This window comes from Thalassophryne amazonica, chromosome 2 (assembly GCF_902500255.1).
Source record: "Thalassophryne amazonica chromosome 2, fThaAma1.1, whole genome shotgun sequence".
NCBI classification, from domain to species: domain Eukaryota; kingdom Metazoa; phylum Chordata; class Actinopteri; order Batrachoidiformes; family Batrachoididae; genus Thalassophryne; species Thalassophryne amazonica.
Genome location: NC_047104.1, coordinates 105,117,518 through 105,142,138, shown reverse-complemented (window position 1 = coordinate 105,142,138; position 24,621 = coordinate 105,117,518). Strand labels below are relative to the sequence as shown.

Sequence of the window (24,621 nt, the reverse complement as noted above, 5' to 3'; positions counted from 1 at the left end):
AGCTTATGAAGAAACTGAATTTAATTGTAAACAAAACAGTTTTTAGACTGGATGAACAGTTATAGAGTGCAGAATGAGAAAAAAAACATCCAAGGCACACATCAGATTAACTAACAAGGACAAACAGAAAACCCAGGAACCGACAAAAGATGCACCATGCACAATTTATCCACTCACAACCCCAGACATCTATAACTCCATCACAATGGCTTTCCTCACTATTTTCCTTCCTGCACAGTTTTGAGAAGTACCTCCTCCAGAGAGACTGATCATACAGTGCCAAACTGTTTGTTTTTCTCAGTTAGTGATTGATGTAAATGAAGTACAAGAAATGCAGTGACTTGGAAATTTTCATGTATCTGTCCAGTCTGTAACTTGTGCAAAGACAGCTCACTGTAAATGCCATAATTTGTATTTAAAAGAAGAATCCTTATATTTAGCTTGTTCAATAGGGCACCACAGTCTCGTTTGAACCCTGCGTGATATTGCGGGATTTGACCACTTATGGGGACCTCCGCTCCCATTGTGCAGTATATACACAGCATATCTTTACACGGATAAATGGTGTACTGTTCTGTTTTCGACTGCAGTCACCAAAGCAGTCGCGAAAGTGCAGTTTTTTTCAGTTCCCAGTAGAGAAGGGAAGACGAAGCAAATGGGAGACTTTGTGTCGGTAAGTGTTAGCCTACACAGCAAACCAGAGTAGCTCCGGTCTCTTGCCTGCAAAAACACCTTGACACATTTGTGCTCTGGGTCGTAAACAAACCACAACACATGTCCACTTTCCCACTGCATTGTCACCTTTTCTTTGCATTTTCACTTTCTTTGCATGCACTTTGTCCAAAAACCCATTGAAAATGCCATGGTTGGTCCGCCGGAAGTAGAGAAATGATGTCAGATGCATGATATTTTACCCCTTTAGCGCCCGCCCTCAAACAAGACTGCAGTGTTCTATTACTCAATGGCTCTGTAAATGGAAGGACTATGTAGACAAATGGCCATGATTTCTAAACAGTTAATGTGGTGTTTTTGCAAAAAGTCTACATACAAGCACATCTTGAAAGTTTAATTGAAGCGCGTATAGAAGCACAATTAGGAGAATCTGGGTCACTGTCCAATAACTTATGGAACTGACAGTAGGTGGTTGTTATTGTGGGCTTTGTTTGTTTCTTTGTATGTACAGTAGTGTTCAGAATAATAGTAGTGCTATGTGACTAAAAAGATTAATCCAGGTTTTGAGTATATTTCTTATTGTTACATGGGAAACAAGGTACCAGTAGATTCAGTAGATTCTCACAAATCCAACAAGACCAAGCATTCATGATATGCACACTCTTAAGCCTATGAAATTGGGCTATTAGTAAAAAAAGTAGAAAAGGGGGTGTTCACAATAATAGTAGCATCTGCTGTTGACGCTACAAACTCAAAACTATTATGTTCAAACTGCTTTTTTAGCAATCCTGTGAATCACTAAACTAGTATTTAGTTGTATAACCACAGTTTTTCATGATTTCTTCACATCTGCGAGGCATTAATTTTGTTGGTTTGGAACCAAGATTTTGCTCGTTTACTAGTGTGCTTGGGGTCATTGTCTTGTTGAAACAGCCATTTCAAGGGCATGTCCTCTTCAGCATAAGGCAACATGACCTCTTCAAGTATTTTGACATATCCAAACTGATCCATGATACCTGGTATGCAATATATAGGCCCAACACCATAGTAGTAGAAACATGCCCATATCATGATGCTTGCACCACCATGCTTCACTGTCTTCACTGTGAACTGTGGCTTGAATTCAGAGTTTGGGGGTTGTCTCACAAACTGTCTGTGGCCCTTGGACCCAAAAGGAACAATTTTAGTCTCATCAGTCCACAAAATATTCCTCCATTTCTCTTTAGGCCAGTTGATATGTTCTTTGGCAAATTGTAACCTCTTCTGCACGTCTTTTATTTAACAGAGGGACTTTGCGGGTGATTCTTGCAAATAAATTAGCTTCACACATGCGTCTTCTAACTGTCACAGCACTTACAGGTAACTTCAGACTGTCTTTGATCATCCTGGAGCTGATCAGTGGGTGAGCCTTTGCCATTCTAGTTATTCTTCTGTCCATTTTGATGGATGTTTTCCATTTTCTTCCACGCATTTGTCCATTTTAAAGCATTGGAGATCATTGTAGATGAAGAGCCTATAATTTTTTGCACTTGCGTATAAGTTTTCCCCTCTCCAATCAACTTTTTAATCAAACTACGCTGTTCTTCTGAACAATGTTTTGAACGTCCCATTTTCCTCAGGCTTTCAAAGAGAAAAGCATGTTCAACAGGTGCTGGCTTCATCCTTAAGGGTACACCTGATTCACACCTGTTTGTTCCACAAAATTGACAAACTCACTGACTGAATGCCACACTACTATTATTGTGAACACCCCCTTTTCTATTTTTTTTTTAACTAATAGCCCAATTTCATAGCCTTAAGAGTGTGCATATCATGAATGCTTGATCTTGTTGGATTTGTGAGAATTTACTGGTACCTTGTTTTCCATGTAAGGGCCCTGTCCCACTGGCGTTTAGGATTGCATATGGATTGCGCACAAAATTGGCCCATATTTGCCAGATATCTGCAATATCCGTGTAACATGCCTGTATGAGTCGGCCGTCATCATCCGCAGAGGCACGCATGTCCGCAGCCAGGATTTTTGAGCTGTTCAAAAATCTGGATGCGGATAATATCCGCCTTACATACTCCATATATACTCAATTCATACACAATACATACTCACTCTATGCGCTGTATATCTGCCGTTAACCGCTGATATCTGCAACTGACAGGGAATTGTGGCTTGACAGTGGACCGGGACAGTGTGTAAAACAGATATATTGCGTGCCCATCATGTCCACATCACAAACTAAAATATGTTGTAGGTAATGCATGCAAATTGGCCACAAATAAAGCGTTTTTATTACATCTGCTTTGTAGCTGATTTGTGGACAATCTGAGAATGCATAACAAACACGTCATGTAAACCCAAAGTACTATATGTGTCAGAAAGCGACATACTTACCAGTCAGTGCTGGTCCAGCTGTGTAAATCCACAAAGACGTAATAGCTGCTGCAATCCAGGACTTTTATTTAACACCAACAAAAGGAAGAGTTGCTGTTTAGCACTTGACACTCTCAAAAAAAAAAACCAAGAACACGTCTCACACCCCGAGCGGCTTCCCCCCTCCCGCTCCCCAAACTTATGAACAGTTAACCCTTGCATGACAACATGAACAAACTCTGTGATCAAATGTCCAAGTCCAGCAAATGCTCTAGAGGCTGTATTGTTGGTGCGAATAGTGATGCCGAAAGGAGCGAGTGCGCTTCTTTTATGACCGCAATGCAGATGCCATGTACGCGCAACACGTGCGTGATGCATTGATAATACACCCGTCATACTGCGGTGATAATCTCAATGTGTCGGATCAGTTTCCTCACTACATGCGTTATATAACCATGATTGTTCATCATATATTCGCTATATATTATTAATATATCCGTAACTCATACTGGGACATTTGTCATTTTTGTTGCGAACGACATGGAACGCCCGCAATTTGTATACTCAATTTATGCGCAATTAATCCTCTCCCCAGTGGGACAGCGCTCTAACAATAAGAAATATACTCAAAACCTGGATTAATCTTTTTAGTCACATAGCACTACTATTATTCTGAACACTACTGTAGCTACAGTAATGTTTGCTCCTTTATATCCATGTTAGTTAATTTTGGCCACGAAGTTATTAAAGCGACCCTGTGTAGTCAGTGACTATTGTATTTCTTTTTGTTAATTTGATTTATGTTTGCATACAGTAGTGTTGGGCTGTTAGTAAAAAAAGTAGAAAAGGGGGTGTTCACAATAATAGTAGTGTGGCATTCAGTCAGTGAGTTTGTCAATTTTGTGGAACAAACAGGTGTGAAACAGGTGTCCCCTATTTAAGGATGAAGCCAGCACCTGTTGAACATGCTTTTCTCTTTGAAAGCCTGAGGAAAATGGGAAGTTCAAGACATTGTTCAGCAGAACAGCGTAGTTTGATTAAAAGGTTGATTGGAGAGGGGAAAACGTATATGCAGGTGCAAAAACTTACAGGCTGTTCATCTACAATTATCTCCAATGCTTTAAACTGGACAAAAAAACAGAGACACGTGGAAGAAAATGGAAAACAACCATCAAAATGGATAGAAGAATAACCAGAATGGCAAAGGCTCACCCATTGATCAGCTCCAGGATGATCAAAGACAGTCTGGAGTTACCTGTAAGTGCTGTGACAGTTAGAAGACGCATGTGTGAAGCTAATTTATTTGCAAGAATCCCCTGCAAAGTCCCTCTGTTAAATAAAAGACATGTGCAAAAGAGGTTACAATTTGCCAAAGAACACATCAACTGGCCTAAAGAGAAATGGAGGAATATTTTGTGGACTGATGAGAGCAAAACTGTTCTTTTTGGGTCCAAGGGCCACAGACAGTTTGTGAGATGACCCCCAAACTCTGAATTCAAGCCACAGTTCACAGTGAAGACAGTGAAGACAGTGAAGCATGGTGGTGCAAGCATCATGATATGGGCATGTTTCTCCTACTATGGTGCTGGGCCTATATATCGCATACCAGGTATCATGGATCAGTTTTGATATGTCAAAATACTTGAAGAGGTCATGTTGCCTTATGCTGAAGAGGACATACCCTTGAAATGGGTGTTTCAACAAGACAATGACCCCAAGCACACTAGTAAACGGGCAAAATCTTGGTTCCAAACCAACAAAATTAATGCCTCGCAGATGTGAAGAAATCATGAAAAACTGGTTATACAACTAAATACTAGTTTAGTGATTTACAGGATTGCTAAAAAAGGAGTTTGAACATAATAGTTTTGAGTTTGTAGTGTCAACAGCAGTGGTGTCAAAAGTACACACATTTGTTACTTAAGTAGAAGTATAGATACTGCAGTTTAAAAACACTCTGGTAAAAGTTGAAGTATCAACTTGACCTCTTTACTCAAGTAAAAGTGAAAAAGTATGTGCTCCAAAACCTACTTAAAGTATAAAAGTATAAAGTAACCTTTAAAAAAAAAAAAAACAACTTAGATGCCACTATATGAATTGAAAGCTTAATTTAAAAACTGATTCGTTCTACATGTGGCCCAAGACCCAAAACCCAAAATTACCCCCCAACACCACCTGCACAAAAATGTTTCAATTCTAGAAGCTCTGAAATGCAATCTGGGACTATTCCAGACAATAAACTGCAGTGAGTGCAGCATCCATTTAGTGAAGGGGGAAAAAAACAAAAACAAAACACAACTTTCCTTATTCAAATTCATTCCAGTAGTATTTTGCTCTTACTAGGATGTAGCAGTTTTCTAGTTTGGCAGATAGTTCTGGAGGAAATCACTGAAGAAATTAACAAATTTAAAATATGGTTTGACCAAAACAAACTCATTAAATAAGACAGGGATGAAGTGGAGGTATAAGAATCACTAGGTGTTCACAGGAAACACTCATTTATTTATGTATGTATTTATTTACGTATGTTCATTGTTAGTTGCTTTTATATTTTCTGTTGTGTTTCTATTCAGGTTCTTTTTGCCTCTTTCTCTAGAATTGTATATAATAATCATTAGATTATTAATATATAAACAAAAATAAATTTAAGAAATATTACAATTTGAAAACAAATGCACTCGAACGTGATGACAGCTGCAACTGCATAATGCTAAGTTTTAACATTGAAAATGCCATAGACATGCTAACGCGTTAGCATCTCTCCCGTTTTTAAGTTATAAAATACATCCATCAACTGTTTCAGAAGACCATAACAGGTCAGTTTAACATAGAAAAGGTAAATAATACTCACATAAGTATGCTCTTTAGGGTTTTAGCGGGGGAAAATTAAGCAAAAGAAAGAAAGAATAAACGAAGCAATGGTCGTAGCATTGCTTCAATCTGCGAACCACTGCTTCGATTGGTTCACGGTTCACAGCAAAGCCGTGCTGCAGAAAAGTTGATTACAGGCGCACATGACGTGAAATATATATATAAACATTAAACTGAAGCCAAAAGTAACGAGGCTGTTTGTTTTAAAAATGTAAGGAATAGAAAGTACAGATACTTGTGTGAAAATGTAATGAGTAGAAGTCAGAAGTAGGCAGAAAAATAAGTAATGGAGTAAAGTATAGATACCTAAAAAGTGTACTTAAGTACAGTAACGAAGTATTTGTACTTCGTCACTTGACACCTCTGGTCAGCACATGCTACTATTATTGTGAACACCCCCTTTTCTACGTTTTTTACTAATAGCTCAATTTCATAGCCTTAAGAGTGTGCATATCATGAATGCTTGGTCTTGTTGGATTTGTGAGAATCTATTGAATCTACTGGTACCTTGTTTCCCATGTAACAAGAAAACATATACTCAAAACCTGGATTATTCTTTTTAGTCACATAGCACTACTATTATTCTGAACACTACTGTATATAGATCATGAGCACAGATTTTGTCAACAGCTTGAGACACACACACACACACACAAACTGTTCAGTGGTTCCACAACATCATGCACGGAGCTCAGTGCATATGTTAAAACAAGTGGTCTTGCATAGTGACAAAGGTTATGTTGAAGTCAATTGATTTTTGAAAAATCCCTTTTTTTTACAAGGTAAAATTAGATCTTTACTCGATATGGTGCCACCAGTGTTCATTCTGTTCAGATTAAGAATGTGCATAGTCTAAGAATAGCCATTAAATAAGACTTGCAACCTGTTTCCTGGTGGCCTTAAAGATTTCAAAGGTGTTTCCAGTAATGACAAACCATGCACTTTTATAAGAAGATAACACAGTCACCATTCCTATAGATGCGTTTTTATGTGACAGTTATTTTTCTTTTATTGGCAATTAAATATGTACTACATTGCAAAGTATTGAACATTAATCAGCATGACATAGCTGAACAAAGCCACCCATGTGGTGAACAACATATGTGTGGGATAGATTAGAGCAAAACAAAAAACAAACAACAAACAAACAATCAAAACCAGAAATAAGATGGGATAAGAAAAAATCCCATCAATCCTTCTCACAAGAATCCAAGCTACGTGCCCTAGGCAGAATTCAAGCCACAAGATCTTTTTTGGTTCACTGCAAGCGACATCTGTGTTGTTTCTTCCTTTGTTCCATGTACTCAGCCTGTCAATAACTGTAGGTAAACAACATGTAGATGCTCTAAAAACCACATGTGAAGGGAAATGGCGTGGGGAGGCTTCCAGTGGGTAGCAACCAACATTTTTCTGCTGCAAGCCCAGCTAATAACCAGTGCCTGTTTTGGACAGACATTGAGAACGAGTGTAGTGGCTGAGCAAAAAACATAAATGTCATACAACTCAGAGAGTTTAGAAGCAGCTAACTCCCAGAACCAAACTACTGGAGGGTATTCCCAAAATGTGTGAAAATAAGTTCTTGCAGCCCTTATGGAGCATAAAAAGGAGTTAAGGTCAGTGCTTCATAGGTGTCAAATATGTTGGGTGATATACTCATAATGGATTTCCTGATGATAGAGATTTTTAGAAGACGGGGAAATGTTAGACCAGACTTTGTTCCAGTCAAATACTGGGTCCAAGCAGGAACATGGGTTCTCCCCATACAATCCTAAGCTGCGGGGACCTGTACGCTTGCGGTGACATAAATCTATAAAGTTTAGAGACTAGGTCACTTGTGCCTCTTGTACTATACAAAATTTTATGAAGTGGATGAAATGTGAGATGGTTCTGGGAGGGAACTGCACTGGTCATTAGAGCTGACCTTAATTGCAAATAAAAGGAAAAGGAGCTGCGTGGTATGTCAAATTATGTTTGTAACGCTGCATTTACACATAACGACAACAAGTCACGAATGCCACGAAGTACACATTCTTGGCCGCTGATCACGAATGTGATGATTCGGGGCAGAGTCGTCAAGTGTCCTCAGGAACTGCTGCAACCTGTTACCACACATTACGATTAATGGCAGGTGTTGCTGGAGAATTATCAGGAACCATTACGCACAGTCAAGAATAGTGTTCCGCGTTGTTGCGTGCTATTGCGCATAACAGCGCATCGTTAAGTTCTGTCACGTTGTGAACGAGGTGAATTGTCTCCACACACACACCCATATTCATCCAACCGTTGCTAACAATTCAGATCGCTCCAGTTTTTCAGAAGAACTTTGTGACTGCATGCGTAGTTGGGCTCTGTGCCATGGAGTGGTGCAGAGAGGAGGAGGAGGAGACGGACAGAGCCAGATGTGTGGCTTCATGCGGGTCTCGTCTCGTGCATTTTCCCAAACATCATGCACATGAAGCAGGTGGAACACCTGCATGAGCGTGCTGAAGAGCACTGAAATTAGACTTTTAGCCAGCTTGGTGTCAGCAGTCAAACTGAATGCAGTGCAGCAGGGTTTAATTGTGTGCGCGCTTCTTCCTCCGCCGGACTGGAGGAGGTGCAAAGATGTCAGCTGCACGTGAGTCTCCTCTCGCTCCTCTGGTTGCTCAGACTCATTCTCCCACTCATCGGTTACAACAGCAGGTGGAACACCTGCAGGAGCATCCTGAGGAGCTTCAGCAGGAACTGTGGAACGACATTTGGAGCCGAGTTTAATTGTGCGCACGTGACAGAAAACTGATTCGTCGTGGCGCTCAGAGAAATGTGACACCACCTTACAAGTCATGTCAAAACTTGACAGTTTCCGTGTCACTTCGTAATAACGCGTGACAGTTTGGGCTCCAAGAACCATCACAGGAACCACTATGAATGTTGCCACGTTCTATTAAGGATCAATATTCATCAAGACGGATCAATACGCTCAGTTGCGACCTCCACGACGTGAGACGAAATGAGGGTGGTGTGTGACATTCGTGGAAGATTTTTTGACAGGCAAAAACGTGCTCCAGGAATATCAAGAATATCAAGAACCAACACGCACTATTAAGAAACCTATTCAGATGTGTTAAGTCACATTAAGAATGTCAGGAATGTGTCACGAATGACAGAAAAATGACTTTCGTAATGCGTCTTGGTTATGTGTAAACGCACCTTAAGTCTTGAAAAGAACACAAACCTCCTCACCATAAATGTCCCAGAGTGGACAAATGCTTCTCTCTCCAACAAGTTAAGTGAATGTGCTGGCTACCAATCAGTGGTCTGCCTTAGTTAAACAATGGGGAACAAGTGTTCCACCTGCACGTACAACCACATACTGTAGATTTTCTGTCACCTTGAAGATGGGAAGCAAATGCAACACAATAGGACTGAAATTTATGGTGGTACTCAGAGATTGGCACATTCAAACACATAACATCTTGGAAGGAGTATGGGATCACTACTTCCAGCACACACCACAACAACTGGGCATCAGGCTTGAGTCAGGTAAATGTGGATTTAAATATTCAAAGTTTCAAAGCGAGAGACCATCAGATAGCCTGACATGGTACTGAGCATGTTTTGCAGTCATTTACTTTGCCATAAAAAATTTTGTCAGAGTTGTTTGTATTTTTGCTCCAACCCTGTGGAACTAGAGGAAGAGGTATCACCAAACTACAGAGGTTAATCCTAGGTAGAATATTGATAGTTAATGCTACTTGGCTGCAGAGAGAATTTGGCAGTTGTGACCATCTGTCCAAGATCATTTAAATACTGTATGATTTGAAGGGAAAATTTCTGTCACCAGATACATCAAAATTTGTTACAGTCATAATAACTGGAGAGACCATTAAACATTTCCTAATTCAGTGGTAACAGAGCAGATTTCTGTTAATTTATTTTAAGCCCAGATATCTTCCCATATTCATCAAAAAATGAATACACTGAACAGTGTTATGATACAAGAGCACATCGTTGGCATATATTGAAATATGATGATGCATGTCATTAATGGAGATCAAGGACATCAGAGGAGATTGATGAATTGGCTGAGCCAGTGCCTCAATGGAGAGTCTTGCCTGTTGGGGTAGTATCTCACTGGGCTGCGACAGCTTGCAAATGGCATTGATGAGGGATCCCCTCGTGTGAGTTGCAGAGTGTCACTCACATGGCACTTGATTTTTGAACTGTCCAAAAAATAGTGCAACAAAGTTCCTCACCACACAGTCACGTCGGCATCACATACCCTTCTGAATGTAGTCTCCCTGACTCAGAATATGCAAAACATGTGAAACAACTGTGTGAGGGGTTGACGATGGATGAAACTACACTGTGAGTGATTGGAGACAAAAATGAGGATGTGACATTCCACGTAGGATAAATGCATGACCTGCCTTGGGAGCATGGCAAAATAGCAGAGATGATCGGAGAGGAACACTTTTTTCTGGAAGTGGCTTAGCAAGTCCAGCAACTCCCAGCCAAGCGGCTCTGCTGCCGGCCTGGCTCTGACCCACTCCTGGACTTGCATGGGCTCCTCTCAAAGTGCTACTCGATGTGCTGGAATGGCCACCTCTCTTCACCTCTCCTGCACCCCATCAGTGGGCAGGGCTCCTGCTCACTGATATCCTTACCTGAAGACTACAGTATAAATATGTTTAACCCCTTAATGCCTATTGTCGCATATATGCTACAATATTTGACTCAAATATGCAACATACCAAATTGACCAGTATGCCTGTTGTCAACATACCATTATTATTATTATAACATTATAACATAAATTATTACCAAAATACCAAAATTACTATTTAGTTTTTGTGCAAAAGTGAAATTAATAATCTCAACATTATTTACCATCTACTTAAAGGCAAAAACACACACAAAACATTTTTTATATACACCTATTCAGGCGTTAAGGGGTTAATGCTTTATTGTGTAATCCTCAGCAATTTTATACACTGTATTATTTATTTTATGTACCTGCATCTTAATGCTGATTAAATCTAATCACATCAAAATTGCATAATAATTATGTTAATTATACAAGATAAATGGCATAGGTAATATAATTATTATGCAATTCAAACAATATACGTTATGTATTTTAAATAAATACTGGCATTATTATTGATTTAGAGTAATTATATTTTATTAATACTAAATACATAAAGCTGAGGATTATGCATTTCAAATAAATAGGATTTATTACAGTAATGAATATGCATCATGTAAGGTTTATTTGGTAGGTTTGTATTAAAATTATCTAAAAAAAGTAAATGGGAATTTGTCATGTAATAAAATTACATAAATCTTAAAAGTTAGGGTTAAATATTTCTGTGAGTGCAAGCTCATCTAGCAGAGGATAAAGATAAAGATAAAGATAAACTTTATTGATCTCACAGAGGAGAAATTCACATGTTACGTCAGCTCTTAAAGAACACACAAGGTGGGTGCAAGTAGAGGAAAATGTTCATCAAACAGCATGTGCAAGGATAAGCAATAATAATAATAATAATACTTGTAACAGTACAAGACATAAGAAATGAGGCAGAAATAGAATATGTATGTATACACACACACACACACACACACACACACACACACACACACACACACATACATGCATATGTGTATATACAGTAGTATTCAGAATAATAATAGTGCTATGTGACTAAAAAGATTAATAGAGGTTTTGAGTATATTTCTTATTGTTACATGGGAAACAAGGTACCAGTAGATTTAGTAGATTCTCACAAATCCAACAAGACCAAGCATTTATGATATACACACTCTTAAGGCTATGAAATTGGGCTGTTAGTAAAAAAAAGTAGAAAAGGGGTGTTCACAATAATAGTAGCATCTGCTGTTGATGCTACAAACTCAAAACTGTTATGTTCAAACTGCTTTTTTAGCAATCCTGTGAATCACTAAACTAGTATTTAGTTGTATAACCACAGTTCTTCATGATTTCTTCACATCTGTGAGGCATTAATTTTGTTGGTTTGGAACCAAGATTTTGTTCATTTACTAGTGTGCTTGGGGTCATTGTCTTGTTGAAACAGCCATTTCAAGGGCATGTCCTCTTCAGCATAAGGCAACATGACCTCTTCAAGTATTTTGACATATCCAAACTGATCCATGATACCTGGTATGTGATATATAGGCCCAACACCATAGTAGTAGAAACATGCTCATATCATGATGCTTGCACCACCATGCTTCACTGTCGTCACTGTGAACTATGAACTAACAAAATGAAAATGGCAAAAGTTATTCCACTATACAAAAATGGAAATAAACACATCTTCACAAACTACAGACCGGTCTCTCTACTCCCACAATTTTCCAAAATTTTAGAAAAGCTTTTTAACAACAGGTTAGAATCCTTTAGAGAAAAATATAACATAATTAACGAAAGTCAGTATGGGTTTAGGTCTGGAAGGTCAACTTCACTTGCAATAATTGAAGCAATAGAAGAGATCACAAACACCTTAGATAGTAAAAACTATATAGATGGAATATTCATTGATTTAAAGAAAGCGTTTGACACACTTAATCACTCAATTCTACTCAATAAACTGGAAAGATATGGTATCAGGGGAGTGGCTTGGAACTGGAGTCAAAGCTATTTAACGGAGAGACAACAGTTTGTGCAGATGGGTGCATTCAAATCTGGATGTTTGGGCATCGCTTGTGGGGTCCCACAGGGATCCATACTGGGTCCACATTTTTTTAATCTTTATATAAATGACATTTTAAATGTGTCACAATTATTAAAATTATTATTATTTGCAGATGACACCAATATATGATTATTCCTGTGATAATTATAGCAAACTTATTAATGTGGTAAATAGTGAATTAATTAAGCTGAAAACCTGGTTGAATATTAATAAATTATCCCTAAATATAAATAAGACTAAAGTCAGGTTTTTCGGAAATCATAATGACAATTCTAATTTACCAATAAATATAGACGGTGTTGAAATAGATAAAGTGTCAGAAATCAAATTTTTAGGGATAACCATTGGTAGTAAATTAAGCTGGAAGTCTCATATCAGCCACATACATAAAAAAGTTTCCAAGAATGTCTCTATTATGTACAAAGCAAAATATTTTCTGGATCATAATGCATTATATTTATTGTATTGTTCTTTAGTCTCTACTTATTTAACATACTGTATAGAAATCTGGGGCAACAATTCCAAAAGTTTGCTACATCCCCTCTGTATACTCCAAAAGCATGCAATAAGAATCATCTATAAGGTAGGATATCTCGATCACACAGTCTATTTTTGCAATCCAAATTGTTGAAAATGCTAGATTTGGTTAATTTCTACACTGCGCAATTATTATATAAAGCCAGTAAAAACTCATTACCTAGTAATATTCTGAGTCTCTTCACTCAGAGAGAAGGGACCTATAATTTTACGGGATGTGGTAACTTTAAAGTCAAGGCAGTGAAAACTACCAGGAAAAGTTTCTGTGTGTCCGTGTGTGGCATTAAGCTGTGGAATAGTTTGGTACCTCAGCTCAAGCAATGTCCAAATATCCATGAATGAGGAGAGAGGTGCGTGATCATTATGTCTTTTTAATTTATTTCAACTTAATTTACCTTTGCTTTTTTGCCTTGTCAGCAATAGAAGGGGTCTCGCTAGGACACACAAACTTTCATAAAATACATAGAATTATACTGTACATCAATTTAATTATATATATCATAGCCATAATTGTAAATTATATTATTAAAGAAGAAAATAATAATAATAATAAAATCTTACTATATGTTTGTTAATATAATATATGTTAACATATTTGCATAATACCTGTTATTGCTGGTGTTGTAACCATGGTCAAAAGTATCATTTTTATACATCAAGATCCTGTAGTCGAAATGCTAGTCAAATAGAAGTATGGTGCCGATGGTAATAACTTAGAGAGAGGGGGAAACATATGTATGTATATATGTATATATATATATATGTATGTATGTGTATATATGTATGTATATGTATATATGTGTATGTGTTTGTGTATATATATATATATATATATGGAAAAGAAAAGCGAAGGATTGCACCACCGTGCCGTTCATGGCGCGGGACAAAACCACCTCCGTGCAAGCAAAGAACCAAGCAAAGTTTAAAAAACAAGATAAACCTCAGGCAGGATTCCATCTGCTCCTGGGAATTTGCCCTTGTTCATATTATTGATCACTTCTTCAATTTGTACAGTAAAAGATGCACCTGATTTTCCAGATTTGGTGTTCTAGACACATCCATCCACACAAATGGATTAATGAATTAATTCCCACTTAATCCAGTTAAGGGTCACAGGGGGGGCTGGAGCCTATCCCAGCAGTCGTAGGATGTGAGGCGTGGTACACCCTGGACAGGACGCCAAACTATCACAGGGCCGCACACACATTCACACCCCCACGCACGCCTATGGTCAATTTAAAGTACCCATTTCACCTAATGTGCATGTCTTTGGATGTGGGAGGAAGCTGGAGCCCCTAGAGAGAACATGCAAACTCCAACCAGAAAGGTCCCAGGTGGCAAGCGATCCCACCACCATGCTGTCAGACTCTGGAAATTGATGGACACAATTTTAAAAGCTTCAGAATGTCTAATTGACATAATTTGCAGTTAATTGTGAAACCTTTGGCTGTATTTTACAGCCAACCTGATCAGTGAGTACATTCTTACATTAATGTGCAAGAAAAAAAAATCTGATGAATTAAGCCAGAAAACAATTTTGGATCTCCACAAGCAGAATGTTATCTGAGTGTTGAGCAGCGCAAACGCCGAAATAACCCCTGGGAACATTTAAAAAAACAGGAAAAAGGGTGCCGTTGTGTGATGAGGGATATTTTGGATCCGTTCTATTTATGAATCACCCCCCCCCCCCCCCCCCCCAAAAAAAAAGCAGAAATGATCAAATTCTTCTGTTTGGATATTAATTAATGTGGAAGGAGTGCCACAGGCCAAAAATATTTATCTTGTGTGAATTACAGCTTCAGTTACATAAATGATGTTTTACAGAAAATTAACATTCTAAATTGATAATGAAGTTTCAGCATAATAAAATCAGTTCTATTGAATTTGCTCAACAGTAATTTATTAATGCCAGAGAGCTTGTCAAGCCACTTGTAGCCTGCACGCCACAGTGGGCCGCCCTGCACATGCACTGTGAGTATTTAGGCTTTACAGTTTAATTGCTGTAAAATAATCATAAAATAACATTTTGGTCCTCTGACTGACAGTTTAGTTTGAGATGAAGAAAACCGCACTCCCTTTTCTGTCAGGTTTCCCCACTGCAGACTCACTTCTATTCACTCACTTTGAAACATTCTCCTCTTTTCACACTGTGCAGCAGGCAGCGTGATGGCACAAATATAAGGTCTGCATGCTTGTAGCTCATACCGGTGGACTTCACATGCCACATTTGAAGCTAGGTGTGCTAATGAACACTGATGTTGCGGGTCTTTAGATAACACTATGTCTACAAGTCAGGTTCCGTCTTGTGAGCCATCTCAATATGAAAGGCATCAGGGTGCTGATAAATGTACACGTAAATGTAGTACATATGCATGAAATTGTTGTATGGCTGGGGGGCCTGGCTGCCTTTTTGTTTCTGTCTTTTGTTTTTCCTTCCAGGTGGCTTGCATTTGGGACTGAGTGGCTGTGTTGCTGAGGTTATCAGGACCTCACCCTGATCACCTGCGGCTCGTCAGGACTCACAGCTGAGGTGCATCTATATGGATTGGAACATGGTGGCATTTAAGACTGGAGTATACAGTGTGTATTTGCCAGAGACTCGACCTTGTGACCAGACGGGTGAGATCGTCGTCTCGGGAGCCATCTCATCATCAGTGGATGCAGAGAACGTCCAGGGTTTGATGCACGGTCTGTGAAAGAGGAGGGGGTGAGGTCTCACGCTCGTCAGCACACTTCCTGAGGTACGTTAGATTTTGTGACTAACATTTATACAGTCAGTAAATGTGGTGTCCCTCACACCTTTTTATATTGAACTGTATGTTAGTCATGTATCGGCTTCCACTGCAGTGGAGTTTTGTGAACTGGATGTTCCATGCCTGCAGGTTGGGAAGCTGATTAGTAATCAAGCCAGGAAGTGTTTGCTGTTTGTACACCTTTAAGTGTTCTCTCTGTGTGTAGAGTGTGGACTCACATAATGGTTCCTTCTTTCACAGACTCGGTTTGTTGCGGCCACCTGGGGGGTGTCGGCGGGGTCCTTGGGTCCGAACAGCTTCTGCCTCCGGACCGTTAGCGCTGCTGGGAGCGCACCACGCCAGACCGCACTTTCTTTTGTTATTTTTTGTATCACTGTTATGTATTAAATTCAGTTAGCCTTTGTACCGTGCTCTGCTTATTTCATACTGGGTCCTTCAAACGCTGGTCGGTTCTCCGAGCTGCGTCCGACACATAACAGTAGTCTCTAGCCAAACATCACGGACCCAGCGGTAGCAGAGACGGTAACGCGCCGGGAAGGCGGCAGCAGACGTTCAGAAGTTATCCGGATCAGTTGCGGGTGCTCTCCGCCCGGATGGTGCGTGTTTGAGAACCCATTACTGAATACTGATTCGTGCTCTCTTGCAGCCGTGTTCCTGTGTGTGCCTTATCCGTGGGTCGTGGTGGAGTGTGACTGGCGACGGCTTCGCGTCGCACTTCGACCGGATAAGAGGTTTGAACGGGAGCTGCAGGAGTGAGTCTGTAATGGGTGAACGCGCACGGCGGAGCTCTGTGGCACGGGTCGCGGTGCTTCCTGTGTTACAGTCGTAGCCCCGTTTCCCCGGGTAATGATAGCTACTGCGTCTGTTGTGTCAGCTCCGGTGTTATTTAGTTGAATCACATTTTTGGTTGTGTGCTGCTCACAGAAAGGCAGCATGAGTTTGTTTTCTCAGTTACCAAAGGGGTTTTTTCATTTTTAGCACTTTGGCTCCCTCTTTTGGTGACTGAGTCACATTACCGTCAAGCTCTTAAGTTGGAACAGGTGTGTTCCATTTGTTGGAGCTTGACGGTATAAATCACTTATTTGTTTTGTGTGGGTGTTTTTTGAGTTGGTTTTTGTGTGGGATTTTATTTTTTGTTTTTCACTATTTAGTGTCTGGGGTCGTGACCCTGCAGTTCTGCCAAAAAAAAAAAAAAAAAAAAAAAAAAAAAAAGACCCGAGCAACCTTATGTCAGTCTGTTAGTCTTTCTTTTTATTTTTTTTTTCGGTTTCGCCTCCCAGGGTTTGATGGGACGGTCCCCTGGGGGGTCATGGGGGGGGTATTTGGGTTGTTGTTTTTTCTTTCTTTTTTTTTGTTTTGTTTTTTGTTATGCCCTCTCTTCTCCTCTGACTCCAGCCGTGTGAGCCGTAGTGTCGGCGTTGCTGGAGTGGTGCAGTTAGGTTGTGCTGGGCGTTTCCCAGGTAACCTCTGCACCCGGGAGGGGGGGGGGGGGTTTGGGGTATTTTCTTTTTGTTCCCTCTCTTCTCCTCTGGCTCCAGCCGTGTGAGCCGTAGTGTCGGCGTTGCTGGAGTGGTGCAGTGTGGTTATGCTGGGCGTTTCCCAGGTAACCTCTGCACCTGGGGGGGGGGGGGGGGGTGTTTTCCCCCCAGTTTCCGCCCTCAGGGTTTGACTGTGGTGTCCTCTGGGGGGGAAAGGGCTGTGGGTCCATCTAGCCATAGACAGCCGGGGCTGGGTCCGTTGGTCGTGAGGGGAGGCGTCTCCTGGGGTTGACGAGTGGTCCTCTGGGAGGCGCTGGGAGTCCCCGTGGGTGACGTTGGATCCCAGAGGGACCTCGGCTGTGGTTATTACTCCTAGAGCTGGCGGGAAGTCCTCTGGGGGGTGTTGGTCCCTACATGTCGTTTGGGGGGGGGGGGGGGGGGTGTTTTAGCGCTTTTATTTGTAAGCTTAAGTTTGGGGTTTTCTTTTCTCCTCATCCCGGGGTTTGATAGGACGGTCCCCTGGGGAGGGGGGGGGTGGTTTGGTTGTTTGTGTTTGTCTTTTTTGTTTTATGACTAATGACCGCACATGGTTGGATAAAGGCTGACCGCACAGGTTTAAGAACTCCTGGCCACACCTGTGCTAAGTGACTGACTGAAACAAAGGCAAGGATGCAGCCAGAGGAGAGGACATCAACCATTCTGTTGGAAGACGAATGCAGATGCGGTTTCCAGCCATGGTCCCTGGAGGGGGGTGTTTCTCCTGGGCCAGTTTTGTGTGGTCGCCGGGAGGCTTCCCATGAGGGTGGGGTACTGTTGTATGGCTGGGGGGCCTGGCTGCCTTTTTGTTTCTGTCTTTTGTTTTTCCTTCCAGGTGGCTTGCATTTGGGACTGAGTGGCTGTGTTGCTGAGGTTATCAGGACCTCACCCTGATCACCTGCGGCTCGTCAGGACTCACAGCTGAGGTGCATCTATATGGATTGGAACATGGTGGCATTTAAGACTGGAGTATACAGTGTGTATTTGCCAGAGACTCGACCTTGTGACCAGACGGGTGAGATCGTCGTCTCGGGAGCCATCTCATCATCAGTGGATGCAGAGAACGTCCAGGGTTTGATGCACGGTCTGTGAAAGAGGAGGGGGTGAGGTCTCACGCTCGTCAGCACACTTCCTGAGGTACGTTAGATTTTGTGACTAACATTTATACAGTCAGTAAATGTGGTGTCCCTCACACCTTTTTATATTGAACTGTATGTTAGTCATGTATCGGCTTCCACTGCAGTGGAGTTTTGTGAACTGGATGTTCCATGCCTGCAGGTTGGGAAGCTGATTAGTAATCAAGCCAGGAAGTGTTTGCTGTTTGTACACCTTTAAGTGTTCTCTCTGTGTGTAGAGTGTGGACTCACATAATGGTTCCTTCTTTCACAGACTCGGTTTGTTGCGGCCACCTGGGGGGTGTCGGCGGGGTCCTTGGGTCCGAACAGCTTCTGGCTCCGGACCGTTAGCGCTGCTGGGAGCGCACCACGCCAGACCGCACTTTCTTTTGTTATTTTTTGTATCACTGTTATGTATTAAATTCAGTTAGCCTTTGTACCGTGCTCTGCTTATTTCATACTGGGTCCTTCAAACGCTGGTCGGTTCTCCGAGCTGCGTCCGACACATAACAGAAATGGTGTTTTTGACTATGTACGACTTCATCATATGACTTCTACATGACTCCAAGATGAAGTCATTCATACTAGTCAATCACAAATACTTTGCTGATCAATATATGCTTGATCATCCATCTAGGCTTCTTGGTTGTTGAGATACGAGGTCTGTCCATAAAGTATAGGTCCTTTTTATTTTTTTCAAAAACTATATGGATTTCATTCATATGTTTTTACGTCAGACATGCTTGAACCCTCGTGCGCATGTGTGAGTTTTTCCACGCCTGTCCGTGACGTCATTCGCCTGTGAGCACTCCTTGTGGGAGGAGTCGTCCAGCCCCTCGTTGGAATTCCTTTGTTTGAGAAGTTGCTGAGAGACTGGCGCTTTGTTTAATCAAAATTTTTTCTAAACCTGTGAGACACATCGAAGTGGACACGGTTCGAAAAATTAAGCTGGTTTTCGGTGAAAATTTTAACGGCTGATGAGAGATTTTGAGGTGATACTGTCGCTTTAAGGGCTTCCTACGGTGCGAGACGTCGTGCAGCGCTCTCAGGCGCCGTCGTCAGCCTGTTTCAAGCTGAAAACCTCCACATTTCAGGCTCTATTGATCCAGGACGTCGTGAGAGAACAGAGAAGTTTCAGAAGAAGTCGGTTTCAGCATTTTATCCGGATATTCCACTATTAAAGGAGATTTTTTTAATGAAAGACGTGCGGGCGGATTGCAGCGTCGGCACGCAGCCGCCGCGACGCTCCGCCACAGGAAAAACACCTCCATTGGAAACCTTAAGGACAAGTTGGAACATGTCCAGCTGTTAAACAATTTCTCATATACTCACTCCACTGAAAGCCATCAAAAGCCGCCTGGATTGTTGTATGGCTGGGAGGGCCTGGCTGCCTTTTTGTTTCTGTCTTTTGTTTTTCCTTCCAGGTGGCTTGCATTTGGGACTGAGTGGCTGTGTTGCTGAGGTTATCAGGACCTCACCCTGATCACCTGCGGCTCGTCAGGACTCACAGCTGTGGTGCATCTATATGGATTGGAACATGGTGGCATTTAAGACTGGAGTATACAGTGTGTATTTGCCAGAGACTCGACCTTGTGACCAGACGGGTGAGATCGTCGTCTCGGGAGCCATCTCATCATCAGTGGATGCAGAGAACATCCAGGGTTTGATGCACGGTCTGTGAAAGAGGAGGGGGTGAGGTCTCACGCTCGTCAGCACACTTCCTGAGGTACGTTAGATTTTGTGACTAACGTTTATACAGTCAGTAAATGTGGTGTCCCTCACACCTTATTATATTGAGCTGTACGTTAGTCATGTATCGGCTTCCACTGCAGTGGAGTTTTGTGAACTGGATGTTCCATGCCTGCAGGTTGGGAAGCTGATTAGTAATTAAGCCAGGAGGTGTTTGCTGTTTATGTACACCTTTGAGTGGTCTCTCTGTGTGTAGAGTGTGGACTCACATAATGGTTCCTTCTTTCACAGACTCGGTTTGTTGCAGCCACCTGGGGGGTGTCGGCGGGGTCCTTGGGTCCGAACGGCTTCTGGCTCCGGACCGTTAGCGCTGCTGGGAGCGCACCGTATCACCACCACGCCAGACCGCACACTCTTTTGTTGTTTTTGTATCACATCACTGTTATGTATTAAATTCAGTTAGCCTTTGTACCGTGCTCTGCTTATTTCATACTGGGTCCTTCAAACGCTGGTCGGTTCTCCGAGCTGCGTCCGACACATAACATGGATTTTACAAATGGTTATCAACACGGAGGTGTTTTTCCTGTGCCACCACGCCGCGCCGGCTGCATCCCCACACGCGGACCCGTCCGCAGGTCTTTCATTAAAAAAATCTCCTTTAACAGTGGAATATCCAGATAAAATGCTGAAACCGACTTCTTCTGAAACTTCTCTGTTCTCTCACGACGTCCTGGATCAATAGAGCCTGAAATGTAGAGGTTTTCAGCTTGAAACAGGCTGACGACGGCGGCTGAGAGCGCTGCACGATGTCTTGCTCCGTGGGAAGTCCTTAAAGCGACAGTATCACCTCAAAATCTCTCATCAGCCGTTAAAATTTTCACCGAAAACCAGCTTAATTTTTCGAACCATGTCCACTTCGATGTGTCTCACAGGTTTAGAAAAAATTTTGATCAAACAACGCGCCAGTCTCTCAGCAACTTCTCAGACAAAGGAATTCCGACGAGGGGCTGGACGACTCCTCCCACAAGGAGTGCTCACAGGCGGATGAGGTCACCGACAGGCGTGGAAAAACTCACGCATGCGCACGAGGGTTCAAGCATGTCTGACGTAAAAACATATGAATGAAATCCATATAGTTTTTGAAAAAAATAAAAAGGACCTATACTTTATGGACAGACCTCGTATACAAAGAAGGTGTTATTTGAACCATGTTTTCCTTGTCTTTGACTAAGCTACTCCAAAATCTAATCACCTCTTGATGTAGTCTATGTAGTATTCCTACTGATGCTGAAGGAAATTCATCCAGCTGTTTTTGAGTTATCTTGTTCACACACTGGCTCATATCAAAGATTCACGGCATCATGAACAACTTAACAGTGTAGTCAGTCAGTGCAAAATACCATTTGGGATTTGACAAACATCTGTTTTTAAAGGTCCACCAGAACTTCAGGATCACAACTAAAGAAGAGATGAAGGAGATGGAGGCATTGGATGGAAATGTGACCTTTCAGCGGGCACTCCATCACCATGGCTTTAAAGGTTGCGGACCAAGGAGGAAGCTATTAATCCAAAATTGACATACAAAAGGCATGACCTTTTTCCTAGTGATCAAAGTAAACTGTTCTGTGTGTGTGTGTGTGTGTGTGTGTGTTGTCATCTTGACTGCTCCTGTCTCGGGACGGGGTCTCCACAGCAGGTACAGCCACATCTGCATTGCTAGCTGGCACAGGTTTCACGCCGGATGCCCTTCCTAACGCAACTCCAGTTCCACCCGGAGAAATCAAAAGTAAACTGTTGTGTAGCTTCTTAAAATATCAGTTTTAGAGTAATAGCTTCATCCATGGTTGACAACCATTCCGGCTATGGTGATGAATTGCTGTGTTAAAGGTGACATGATGTCACATTTCCAGCTTCCCTCCTATGGAAAAGCAAGTAATTTTGAAGTATGTACACTGTTGACCCATTATTTTTTTTTAAATATATTCCTGTGTACTTTACAAGTTCTTTTCACAAACACAATATCATTGATACGAATACAAAAAGTACCAAAAATAAACATAGCCTAAAATAATCAAATCAACAAATATTCCAGTATGATTGCTGGGATAGACTCAAGCTGCCCCCCCCCCCCCCCCCAATGACCCTTAATTGGAGTAACTGTGCATAGGTAATGGATGAATAAAAAATCCATAATTCCCAGAATTCTAGTATTATCAAACATATTGATGCAAAAATCCCATAAAAATATTTTAGGTCTATTAAAGGGCCATAGCCTGCATTGGGCAGCGGGGTGAGCAAACATTCAGACTGTAGCTCTGTAAGTGATACTCGAGCAGTAGACACTGCAAGCAGAAGGGGGCAGTACGGGGTTTTTATTTCATTCCATATACCCAAAGTTTTGTTCAGGTGCAGCATTGTTGATCTTGCACACCTGAATCCGTCAGATCTCAAAAGTTAAATAGAGCAGCCCTGAGTACTTGGCTGAGAGACTGTTTAGGGACACCAGGAGCTGCACCTGTTTTGCCATGTATAAAGGCAGCAGAAAGTACAGCGGCAGATTTGAGACAAAAACAAAGCTTAAAAAAATAAACAATGATGTCAGTTATTAAATTAGTTACTGACAGTTTTGATAGTCAACTAATCGTGGCAGCCCTAATTGATGTAAATTAAGTGTAACATATTCAGTGACTTGGAAATGTTCATGTTTCCATCACCTGACTTGTCTAATGAAAACTGGCTGTAAAAGTAATGATTTAATACTTACTATTACTTAATTAATTTATTACTTACTTAATATTTACAATACATTCTACACACCGACCTTTTTTGGAACATGTTGTAGGTCATAAATGCAGGTATAGCTGTATATTAACAAATGAAAGGAAGTTGTACACACAGAACATGAACTACGAATGAACTCGTATGTTGGGTTCATAGTATTTGCAGTGAAACAGAACTCAAAGTGAATGTAAGTAAATGTAGCACTGTGAAGTTGAGGGGGGTGATGCATTTTTCATACCGTGCATCCAGAAAGTATTCACAGCGCTTCACTTCTTCCTCACTTTTGTTATGGTACAACCTTGTTCCAAAATAGAGTAAATAAATTTTTGTCCCTCAAAAATCTACTCATAACACCCCATAATGACAACATGAAAAAAGGTTTGTTTTTTAGGATTTTTTTTTTTTTTTTTTGCAGATTTATTAAAAATAAAAAGTCACACGTACACAAGTATTCACATCCTTTGCTCAATACTTCATTGATGCACCTTTGGCAGCAATTACAGCCTCAAGTCTTCTTAAATATGATGCCACAAGCTTGGGGCACCAATCTTTGGGCAGTTTTGCCCATTCCTATTTGTAGCACCTCTGAAGCTCCATCAGGTTAGATGGGAAGCATCGGTGCACAGCCATTTTCAGATCTCTCCAAAGATGTTCAATCAGATTCAGGTCTGGGCTCTGGCTGGGCCACTCAAGGACATTCACAGAGTTGTCCTGAAGCCACTCCTTTGATATCTTGGCTGTGTGCTTTTAGCATTGATCTGCTAAAAGATGAATCATCACCCCAGTCTGAGGTCAAGAGCGCTCTGGAGCAGGTTTTCATCCAGGATGTTTCGGTACATTGTTGCATTCATCTTTCCCTCAATCCTGACTAGTCTCCCAGTTCCTGCTGCTGAAAAACATCCCCACAGCATGATGCTGCCACCACCATGCCTCACTGTAGGGATGGTGCCTGGTTTCCTCCCAACATAACACCTGGCATTCACACTAAAGAGTTCAATCTTTGTCTCATCAGACCAGAGAATTTTGTTTCTCATGGTCTGAGGTCCTTCAGGTGACTTTTGCCAAACTCCAGCTGGGCTGCCATGTGCTTTTTACTAAGGAGTGGCTTCTGTCTGGCCACTCTACCATAATGGCCTGATTGGTGGATTGCTGCAGAGATGGTTGCCTTTCTGGAAGGTTCTTCTCTCATCACAGAGGAATGCTGGAGCTCTGACAGAGTGACGATCGGGTTCTTGGTCACTTCCCTGACAAAGGCCCTTCTCTCAAGATTGCTCAGTCGTAGATGGGCAGTCAGTCCTAAGAAGAGTCCTGATGGATCCAAATGTCTTCCATTTACAGATAATGGAGGCCACTGTGCTCATTGGGACCTTCAAAGTAGCAGAAATATTTCTGTACCCTTCCCCAGATTTGTGCCTCGAGACAATTCTGTCTCAGAGGTCTACAGACAATTTCTTTGACTTCATGCTTGGTTTGTGCTCTGACATGCACTGTCAGCTGTGGGACCTTATATATAGACAGGTGTGTGGCTTTTTAAATCATGTTCAGTCAACTCAATTTACCCCAGATAGACTCCAGTTCAGTTGTAGAAACATCTCAAGGATGATAGGGGAAACAGGGTGCACCTGA

General features: G+C 41.4%; 1 protein-coding gene across 3 annotated transcripts in view; it reads left to right on the top strand.

Annotated features, from left to right (window-relative positions):
- The window catches only part of tub (TUB bipartite transcription factor), a 168,175-nt gene that overhangs the window by 91,821 nt on the left and 51,733 nt on the right, over positions 1–24,621 (top strand). The window lies entirely within an intron of this gene.